Below are 10,599 nucleotides of genomic sequence, written 5' to 3' on the forward strand. Positions count from 1 at the left end.
TAGGCTAACTGGAGATACCTTAATGTAGCTATATAATTACCCAAATAGATTGCGTTAAAATGTGCTTCAAATATTCTAAGTCAATGAACGAAGAATAAAATCATGATGATACTCCGAATTATGGTGTTCTCAAAAAACACAAAAAAAAAAGTTCCAACACGCTTGAATTTGCGACCCCCGTTCTCTTTGATCTCTTCAACGAACCCAAGGCGGTAATCAACCTTCGCGTTAATCTCTCCAGCCAGCACTTTGGCAAATGAACTCTGGCTGGCTGGCTGGGTGGAAGATCATCGCGTCCGACCAAACAGACCATCCATTTTTCGGAGGGAGCTGGCCAGTAACTCCGGCGCGCCGGCCAAATTGATTGTTTATTTACAATCCGGCTCTCTGTTGGGACTGAGTGTGGCGGGAGGGAGAGAAAGATGAACGGTGGTGGATACCATGCTGGTTGTGGCCGCCGGAGTCCGCCGGATGGATTTATGCACGCAGCAAACTCCTCTCCGAAATACCAGAACACCACCATTACTCAGCTCCCGATGAATTTCCGCGGGTTGGTAAACAATTTGTACTGTGGGTCAGAAAGGCAATTTTCGGACTTGGATCGTTAGTTACGTAGGCCTGACCTCCCAGATTTGTGAACAATTACAATAAAAAAATCAATCACTATCATTCCATATAACGTTAGAAACAACGTTTGTTTCTACAAAATGGGAACCACAAACATGGCCCGAAAGCACTCGCACACCATTAAAATTCTTCCCGAACATCGGCACAACGAGGAAGGTGTAGCAAATCCATCACCTCAACTTCCAAATGCAGTTTTGGTCGTGATAGGTACTCAAGACAGCATCCACAAAATGTTGGTCGGTTTCCCCTTTTTGTCGATTTTATTATTCGTTCTCCTATCCATCCGCTTCACAAGTGTCTGAAAATGAAATTCCGAGCTGCTGCAGGAGATGCCGTCACAAACACATTCACATTCCTGCTTTGTTAGTTGCAAAAGTGCAATCGTTTAACACAATTCATTATAATGGATTCCGCACCAAGTGACCGACCGCTCGCAATCGACCATCACGGATTTGAAAAAAAATCCATATTTTGGTGCCGATCGGATCACCCCTCGGCCCGTGGCAGCACCTCTCGTTTGGCCGATATGAAAATTATCCTCTCTTTCTTTTATCTTTATCATTGAAACTATTGCACATACACATTTCCGACCTTTAGCTTTTTTGAAGGAAATCGTTCAGGAAATCCAGAAAAAATATTTTTTTGATATAGTTTTGCCAGATATGATATTTTTTAATTTTAAAACTCAAAATCAATTTTTCTCAAAATACGTATATTTTGATATTAAAAATTTTGATTCATCGTGTTTATCAGACGTTTTCCGATCGAAAAAGCTTAACTTCCCAAAGTTATTTGCGCCGTTCATGAGGTATAGTGTTTTAAAATAAATATATCGATTTTTTCATATAAAATCCACCACCTTTTATACATTTCGCGAAGAAATATTTTTCGATGCGATGTTCAGGTGCTTTTATCTGACTTTGATTAAGGTGAAACATCAATAAATCCCATTGCAATTTTTCATACAAACTTTAGAGGCACAAATCTAACGAACGAAGCATCGAACCAAGCCGCACTTGTTTATCCTGGCTTTGCTCACTTGCACAAAGAGGCAGCTTTTCCAAATCGAGTGATTTTGTTTACGATTTTTTGAGATTGGTGCTCTTGAAAACGTGAGTAGTGGTCCAAGTCGGCCATTGTGGCAGCCATATTTGTATTCTCTGATGTTCTTCCTTAAGATTCATGGAAAATTATAAAACAAAAAAAAATGACAGTGTTCCCAGTTTACCCTATTTTCATAATACCATGAAACCTAACATTCTAGTGTTTGACAATTTACAGGTCATTCTGACATATCGCACCATGTGTGTTGCAAGATGTATGAGCAAGATAAACACCATACACATCTTCTTCTTGTTTTTCTTGTTTATCATCCTATCTGACAAAATGACCCGATAATTGTCAGTTATTGTTAGTTTCATAGGGTAAACTGGGGTAATACGCACCCCCGGGGCAAAACGCCCTCACGCTATTTCACTGTATACACACTAAGATTAGCTCGGTATTTTCCCCATCTTTTTACTGAGTACTCAACAGCAGATTTAACTCGATACGCTCGGTTATCACTTTTACTGAATACTCTGTAAATAAGCTAACGAGCTCTGCAATTGAACAGTCAAAAATTACAGATGAACGGGGAATATCGTTACTGATGAACGGTAAATATTGATTACCGAGTGTACCGAGTTAAATCTGCTGTTGAGAACTCAGTAAAAAGATTAAAAAAATACAGAACCCAGCAAAAAAATTACTGAGCTGGAAAATCAGAATCTTAGTGTGTATGTGAAGTTCCGTCAGATGCAAGCAAACTAGACGTAAAACTGAGCCGAACAAGCCCAAGAATGACGAGAATATGCGAATGAAAAGTGTGGAAAACGATGATTTTCCACATTTGGAAAGATTGTCTAATTTGAAGCGCCCGCAATTTAACCGATTGCGCGCCAATTATATGGAATCAACCTATAAACTACCATCCACCTCCTACACCTTCCATTTGCTGCCGTAAATAGTAAGATGGAGCCGCCTGGTATTTCATTAAAATTCAAAGCGGAAAATGCCAGAGGTCGTAATGCCCCACCTCAAGGTGCGTTTTGCCCCCAACAGTTTTTCAGCACCCAAAACGTAACACTTTTTTAAATTGTTAATTTGATTCGGAAAAATTGATATAACGCGATCCAAAAGTTGGCGTCTCTTTAGTCAAATAAGTAAACTAACTTTCAAAACGCAAGACACCCATAAAATCATCCTAATTTTAGCCTAAATACGGCCACGTTTGCTTAGGGGGTGCATATTACCCCACCTTCCCCTAGTCTGTACATATAAATAAAAATGAGTTTGAAGTCTTTTTGAGGCAACAAAACTTACGAACGAATGAACCGATCAGGATGGCTCTTGCATGGTTCGACTCGTATTCATGGTGGTTGTGTTTATAAGTATGAAAAGTTACAAAAATAAACTAAAAAAGTAAGAAAATGGTGAAAGTACTGATTGTCTGGGTTGAAAAAGTCACATTCAATTAAATGAAATTGTGCTGAACTGAATGCATTGGGCATTCATTTTCAGCTCCGCTGTGAGATACTTGAAAGTGAACACAGAAAAACTCAACTACTTTGTGGACGTTATGACTCCACCATCATCAACACACGCTCTGCGCTGATGGATGCTTCATGTCAACAACGACCGCATGAATGCGACTGGCCCATAAGCAAGCGTGGTGAATTTTCTCTTTTGAGTGCCAATGACTGGGAAAATGTTGTTATTGAATCTCGCCGTCGCCACGATGTGAGTGGCGAGAGAATTTTTATTCTCTTCTCACCCGCCTCCGTGAAGGAACGAGGCTTCAACGTCAGAAGCGGTGTGGTGAAAAGATAAAAACAAAAACTCACGTTCGTTGCAAGGTTTCGTTTTTTTGCAACCCTGCTGATTGTTCATGAGCTGGGAAGAGAATCAACACGATCAAAATGAAACCAAACTAGAGTGCGGAGCAGCAATGACCTCAACATATGTCAAACCAACACAACAACAAATGGCAACACAACGTTTTACGGGACAGCTAGTGCTAGGACGATTTGTCGCGGAACTAAAACCACCCATCGACAGCAGATTTTTACTCCAAGCAGCTTCAATAGGGGGATTAGGGACATAATGGACACCCGGGGCGAAATGGACACCCCTGTTTTTGCAAAACCCGTTGACTTCTTTGTAAAACATTTAATGTATAAGTGTATAGGAACAAGTCATTGTTCTATTTTTCAAAAATACCATCTCTTACTACTTGTACTTAGTCTTTGTGGTGCTAATCGTAAGTCCAATCCTCGCAGTCTCCCTCTTAAAAGGTACGAACGCCACTTACACGGCCCGACGGTCGATTCCGATGATGTCGATATCGTCCGCGAAGCCCAGGAGCATGCGACATCGTGACAATGGTTCCGCTCCTGTGTACACCAGCTCTCCTTATCGCTCCTTCCAGTGCTATGTTGAACAGTAAGTTCGAAAGAGCATCACCCTGCTTCAGTCCGTCAAAGGTTACGAACGATGACGAAATTTCATCCGCATCCCGTACACTTGATTTCGAACCGTCAAGCGTCGCACGAATCAGTCTAATCAGCTTCGCCGGAAATCCATGTTCGATGATAATCTGCCATAACTCGTTTCTCTTCACTGAACGTTGAACTATTTGTCATTGAAATCATCGTCATCATCAAACATTTGAAAGCAGTTTTTTCGCTCAAATCAATCATTTTTGCAACGAAAATGGATTCACTGTATTCACATGAGGAATAGAATACAGTAAATACATTTTCGTGGTCATTGTTTAGATTTACAGCGAAAAAACTGCTTTTCTCTTTCCGAAAAATGATGCCGGATGCTTGAGCCTGAATCGTACGCCGCCTTGAAATCAATAAACAGATGATGCGTCTGCAAGTTGTACTCCCGAAATTTATCGAGAATCTGCCGCAAGGTGAATATCTGGTCCGTCGTTGATCGGCCCTCACGAATTCCTGCCTGATATTCGCCGACGAAGGACTCCTCAATCGGCCTCAGCCTGTGGAACAGAACTCCGGACAAAATTGTGCACGCTGAATTAAAGAGTGTTATTCATCTGTAATTCGCACGCTCCAGTCGATGCCCTTTATTCTTGAAAAGAGGGCAAATGAGACCATCCAACCAACTAGCAGGCAGTTCTTCCTCCTCTCATATCTTTAATATAATACGGTGTAAGAGTTGATAGAGCTGCTCACTACCGTGCTTGAGAAGCTCGGCCGGGAGTTCGTCCTTCCCAGCAAACTTGTTGTTCTCCAGTCCCCTAATGGCTGTCTTGACCTCGTCCAGCATTGGAGGTTCCACAGCATGTCCGTCATCGTCGATTCGAATTGTCCGCGATGTCCGTCGCTCCAGATACCGAGTTTCCAATCATAGGCCTTATTTCGTTGCCGGGTCGGTTTCCGAGAGCATCGTTCGCATGTTTTATTTCTTACTTCATTTTTCGTAGTATTGAAAGGCTGTAACCTACTCACTATCAGCAGCCTCGCGAGGGCATCAAAGTTGCTCTTAGTGTACTGTATGAAATGGAAGCATAGATCATTTTCTTACCATGTGAAATGCACTACACGCACAGCACACCACAACACAACACAAGATTGTTTAGTTGGATGAGAGTTCTCCATCAACACACCCATCTTCCAACCTGCAAGAAAGATCTCAACAATCACGAATGAGGACAAAATTGCGGGGAGCAAAATCTATCCATAATCCCATATCAGCAACCCTCTTACCAACGTCTCCTCTCAAAGCATCCAAGATCTCATGCTCTGCAAACAGTTTACTCCTATCAGCATCTGCTGAAGAGATGAGATATACCACCGCCGATCCGTACCTACACGATATAGGTTGGGTTGGATTGGAACCCAAATCAGTCATCGGTTAATCGTAAAGCAGTTCAGATATTCGTGCGTGGATGTTGCTAGCAGATAAGTCTGGCCGATAGTAGACGTTATAAATCAAACCTATAGAGTAGATGTGTAGAGTGAGCGTGGTTATGATTGCTTGCCTAGGGCGAGGTAATTGATCCTATAGTAGTGAAGTGGAAGATATATGCATAATGCCTAAAATCGCCTCCTTTTCTGCATATGCCCCTTCAGTTTTCAACGTGCGTAATAAGGCTAATCTGATAATGGAGTGAACAGTGAATTGCTAAGAGATCGGTAAGAGGGCGAAATTCTAAGACGATGTCGAGATAAGATTGAGATATTGTGCGGCATGTTACTAAGTGCTCCTTCATTGTCTTTTCTGCCGATTAGGCCTTTCTTTTATTGTCCAAGATGCCAGTGTTGATCGAGTCCCGCGTTGGTGGCTCGATGTGCCAGCGATGGAGTGAACTGGCTTTGCGCTGGTGTACTGTTTGTCCGGGCCGGCCCATCGTCCAGCAGTCGCCGAGGGATACACCGGGATACACTGACGACCACACAATCTAACAAGTACCTAGGTTAAGCTACAACTAGTGATGTAAGTACCACTAAAATACATTTTTTATTGCATGTGAAATTTATGCTTTCATTGAATTATGGGTGGTCCCTAATGGTTTACTTTATTGATGGTTCCACGATCTCGAACCAATTGTATCGGCTGGTTTGTGTACGTGGGTATCGGTACCAGTACCTCCAGCATCATCTTTCTACCTATTTTGTCCTCCGTCTCATGCGACATTTCCCAGGAGAGGTGACAAGGCTTCGACAGGCTGCCTTACCGGGGTCGCGCTGCCTACATCGCGTTAGTGGGGCTGCCACCTTAGGTATAGCTGACGCGATACAGCGTTTCATATTCAGCCACTGGATGCCAGAACAGACGCTGTTTGAGCCGCACCTCCTTGGTGAACAGACGCTCAGGACGTACCTCCTCAACCTAGCTGAAGTCAGAAGGACAACAGTGCCCAGGCTGCACTACCAGCTAAGCACACAACACTTAGCTGGCGGTCTTTGTCATCGTTTGACCCGTGGAAGCATGAGGTAGGAACTTATGAGGACCAGAGCTATGCTGGACTCACCGTTTTGCAGTCCATCTCTATTGCTCCAAACTATCCAAAATATCATTAGAATTGAAATATGTTTTTCATATGGTGCAATCCTTATAATTTCGAACCATCATCAAATAAGGTATTACGAGTGTTGGAGTGTGTCCACCATAAAATCAAGTGAATTGTTACCTTATCTACATGTATACGAAGATTGAGCAATGGATGAAGTATTTTATTTTTGATCAGAATTTACTTAAAATAGCAGTTTTAATGTTGTAGACGATTCGGGGCGAAATGAACACTGGCAATTACGAATAGATGTACGCACATTGAATACTGTTATGCGTTTTAGAGAGTTTCGAAAAAATCAATCCGATTATTTTATCCTAAAGTTTACGCGCAAAATAGTCAGGATCACATCTAACGTGACTTGATTTTTTTACGACGTTTTTTGAAATAACGCGGTTTTTTTTACGCGGTACCATAACCGTCGTAAAAAAAAACCTTCAACCTTCAATGATTCTCTAAGGCATTCTTTGAGGGTTTATCATTGTTTTTCCAGAATTCTTACAGAAAGAAAATCTTGGAGGATTACCTAGAATAATCCTCACCCATGCATTTCCTTGAAAATTTCACCGGAAATTCTAGAAATCTTGAGAAATTCCAGAAATCTAGAAATTCTTCAAAGAATTCCTCCATAAATATTCCTTAGATGTTCTTCAGGAGTATGTAAAGATATTAAAAAAATCATTCTGAAACTAGTCCACAAGTTCAGGAAATTTCTTCATGGATTGCTGCATGCTTTTTTTTCTAAATTGTTTGAGAATATTCCTCCCGAAATGTTATAAGAATTTCTCTCAAGGGTTATTTTTTTCGGAAACTCTTCGGGAGTTCTTCCAGAAAATTTTAAAGCACTGTTGCTAGGACTATCTCGAAAGATTTCATCAAACGTCGCAATTCTTGTAGAGTTTTTATTTTCATAGCAATTAGAAGTTTTTTTAGGAAATTCCTCCAAGGATTTTCATTAAAAATTCAATAATTTTTCAAGGAACACTTTCATGAATTATTGTTGGAATTTCTTCAGAGGTTCGTTCGAGTATTACTACATATAATCAGAGATTCTCTCAGCCATTTAATAAGCAATTCTTAAGTAAAATTCTTATAAAAAAATCTCCAGAAGTCTCCAAGAGGAAAAAAAAATCCTTAGAAGTTTATTGCGAAATTTCTTTAAAAATTTCTAAAGTACTTTTGTCGGCAATTACTGAAGACATTTTTGAAATGATATTTACAGAAGTTCGTCTACGGATATCTTCAGGAATCACTTAAGAATCTCTTCGGAAATTTCACAAGCTTTTTTTTGCTAATTGTAAGAATTAAGAAGGTATCTTGAAAACTTTCTGCAGGTATTCTCTCAGACATTCATCCCGAAATATCCAGAGCTAATTTCGACTTTTTAAAGGACTTTTTGTCCAACTTTCTCTCCATAAATGTTCAGGAACTGTTTCTGGAAATCTTCAAACACACAGTTTCTAATGGATTCCTCCAGGGATTCTTTAAAGTATTGTTTCAGCAATTCTTTGTGCAATTTTTTTGGATTTTTCCGAAAGAAAAATTCCTGGATCAAAATTTGAAACAACTCCTTCAAGAACCCCTGATGGAATTCCAGAAGATATTTCTGACGGAGCCGCAGGAGTAATTCCTAAAAATATCCCTTGGAACTCTGAACTTGCGAAGGAACCCCTGCAGATTTTTTTGAAGTCTAGAGATATTTCTTACATTAAAAGTTTGAAAAAGTGTGAAAAAATTCTTAAAATTCCTAGAATTTCTGAAAAAAAACACATATGGAATTTCTTTAGAAATCTCCAGTAAAATACTCGTAGATACAACAGGAAGTACTTGTGAATGAATCTTTTGAGCAATATCAGGAAAAAATCGCAGGGAAATTCTTGATGCAATTTCAGGAGGAATTTTAGAACTTTATGGTGAAACTTTACGAGATACTTTCGGTAGAATTGCTGTTGAAAAGTTTGTTGAGGATTTTTAAGAGGATATCTGAAGAAATCTTTTTATAAAATTTTAAGAGGATTCCGTCCAAAGTTTCTTTCAGGAATTCCACCAGCAATTTTGCTTGAGATTCTTTTAGGAGTATCTCAGTAAATTACTCAAAAGATTTCTAAAGGAACAAGTTCACGTTTTTCGTTCTGTTATTCTTCAGAAATTTCTTCTGAAATTTTCCCAGGAATTGTGCTTGGGATTTTTTCATGAGTTTCTCGAGAAATCACTTAGAAAGTTCTTACATTAACTCACATCACTTTTAGAATTCTTTAAGGAGTTTCTCGTCAAATTCTCCCAGGAATTCTTCCAATGGTATCTCAATGATTTCTTTAAGATTTCTTCCAGAAATGAATATTGCTTCAAGGACTCAGGAGGACTTTCTGCAGAAATTCCTGGGCAAAATTGGAGGAATTCGTTTATTTATTTATTGTTTGCTCAAATTCATGTAGAGTAAGGACTTCTCCTTATAAATTTCTACAATTAGATTAACTTTGAATACATTAAACTTTGATACATTAACTAAACTAACCTTTACTCGTGTTAATAATTATACTAGTTCCGTGTCGCCAACCATGTCGTGACCTCTCTACGAAAGGATTTGTAATTTCTAAGAGATTTGATTTCAGAAGGAAGTAAGTTCCAATTAACAATGCCTCGTACAAAGAGAGTTCCCCCATAGTGAGAGGTATTATGATGACGCAGTATGAAATTTCGATTGCGCGTTCCCTGAAAAGGTCTTAGTTTGTCAAATAGATACGAGGGTTTTTCAGTATTAACAATTTTGAATAATGCAAGACAGTAACGTAGTTTCAAGAAATTGTGAAATGAGCAGCCTAAAAGTTGTTGTTGATAATGCGTTACACTATCATATCTAGAGAGATTGAAAATCCATCTTATGCAGCAATTTAATGCAACCCGTAATCTATTGATTGCTCTCGCTGAAGCGTTTGTAAGAAACTCACAACCGTACGACAAATGGGGTAAGATAAGTGATTTGAATATTCTAAGCTTAACAGCACTTGGCAACATATTAGCAGTAATTCTGAGAGAACGAAGGCTACCATAGATTTTGCTACACTGTAAATTTATGTGTCCTTCCCATTCCAAGTTATTTTGCATAACAATACCTAAATTTGTAAATTTATTGACATATTCAAGATCATCATTCCCAAGTCTAATAGAAGGCAAAGCAGGTGGACAACGAGATCGTGATATAAACATGACTCGTGATTTCACAGCATTTACAGGCAACAAATTTCGCATTGACCAGTCATGAATTTCAGACAAGTCTAGATTGATTATCCGTGCCATTTCATTCAAAGGAAGATCGACCGAATCAAAGAAAATCTGGACATCATCCGCGAACAAGTGTATCCTACAATGACGGAGTACTGTCGGAAGATCATTGATAAATAATGAAAAAAGGATTGGTCCCAGCACAGATCCTTGCGGAACTCCAGATACTATATCGATTAGGTCTGAATTTTCGCCATCAATACAGACACATTGTTTGCGATTTATTAGGTAAGATTTAATTAAATCAACAGCCTTACTGGAAAAACTAAATTGTCTTGCCAATTTGATTAATAGTTTTGTGTGTGACACACGATCGAAAGCCTTGGAAAAATCTAGGAACATTAGAAATGCTACGGCTTTTTTGTCAATCTTAGAATGGATATCATCGTGAACTTTAAGCACTGCGGTAGTTGTGCTATGCCCTGCTCGGAAACCAGATTGATACGGGCTTAAAAGATCGAAATTATCCAAGAAAGTTTTGATTTGAGATTTCAATATTTTTTCAAAAGCTTTGGAGAGGGCACACAGAATACTGATAGGACGCAGATTATTCAAATCTGTCCGTCCAGCTTTCTTAGAGATAGGAATAACTTTAACAGTTTTCCAAC

The sequence above is a fragment of the Aedes albopictus genome, chromosome 1 (assembly GCF_035046485.1).
Source record: "Aedes albopictus strain Foshan chromosome 1, AalbF5, whole genome shotgun sequence".
Lineage (NCBI taxonomy): Eukaryota > Metazoa > Arthropoda > Insecta > Diptera > Culicidae > Aedes > Aedes albopictus.